This window comes from Barbus barbus, assembly GCF_936440315.1.
Source record: "Barbus barbus genome assembly, chromosome: 38".
NCBI classification, from domain to species: domain Eukaryota; kingdom Metazoa; phylum Chordata; class Actinopteri; order Cypriniformes; family Cyprinidae; genus Barbus; species Barbus barbus.
Window position 1 is genome coordinate 11,970,786 of NC_136716.1, and position 520 is coordinate 11,971,305.

A 520-nucleotide genomic window follows, 5' to 3' on the forward strand; every position below is an offset into this window, starting at 1 on the left:
AACAACTTTTAAATATGGTAAAGATGTGCTATTTAAAAATACTAAATTTTTGCTGATTGCTGATTTGGTAGGTAGCCGTGTAATAATTGTGATACTGTACAGTCATTATTGCATTTATAAGACGGTCCAAACCAGTGGTTCTCAATTAGGGAGCCTCGAAATGACTTAAAAATCTTTAAAATTAGACAAACAAGCATTAAAATAAGCCAAAACGATATAATGATCATTGTCTTGGAAAACCTGGATATAGGAGGAAGTGTCATTTCAAAAAAAAAAAAAAATTTTTTTTTAATAAAGAATACATTTTTTCTGGTTATACCAAGCTCTGGAAAAACTATGGGGCTTTCAAATATTTTTGTGCACAGTGGGAGCCCAGGACTCAAAAAGGAACTAATCTATTTGAAACACAGGTTGTAAAACAATAACCCTTACAAACCTGTAATATTATAAGGGTGGATTCCAGCTGTGAGAATATTAAACAGAAGAAATTAAAAGAAAATGCACACAATTGACAACAAAA